The following is a 518-nucleotide window of genomic DNA, read 5'->3' as shown; positions in this document are numbered from 1 at the left end:
CTTTCTCTCTCGTCATTTTGTTACCAGAACGTAACATACTGGGTCTGTGGAATACCTGTCAAGATTCCATAAAATGATTCTAAACCCCCGCCCGTGTCCTAAGGTGGGACTGCAATAATTATTAGCAACAGTGAGGTATTCAGTCAAGAAACAAAAGCTGAAGGCCAGACAACGGGAATGCGCATCGAGTATTGCGGAAATATCACGTAAGCTTATGCTGATGATTCAACAGTGTTTATTACCGATGAGAAATCATTAATAATAAAACAAAAAACTTTGAAAAGGCGACGGGCTTGAATTAAACAGAAACAAAACTTGCATAATTGGAATTGGGATATGGTAAGATAGAGTTGAGTGAAAACGGTAACAACCACGAAAATACTCTTAATAATATTTTGTAGCTCGGTTTCGGAAACAGCTGATATCAACGGGAATGAAATATTATAAAATAATGAAAGCTCCATTATGATAATAATTGATCAGGGTATCGATAATAATAATAATTGATCATGGTATCG

The sequence above is a fragment of the Penaeus monodon genome, chromosome 34, assembly GCF_015228065.2.
Source record: "Penaeus monodon isolate SGIC_2016 chromosome 34, NSTDA_Pmon_1, whole genome shotgun sequence".
Lineage (NCBI taxonomy): Eukaryota > Metazoa > Arthropoda > Malacostraca > Decapoda > Penaeidae > Penaeus > Penaeus monodon.
This window is presented reverse-complemented; position numbering follows the sequence as displayed.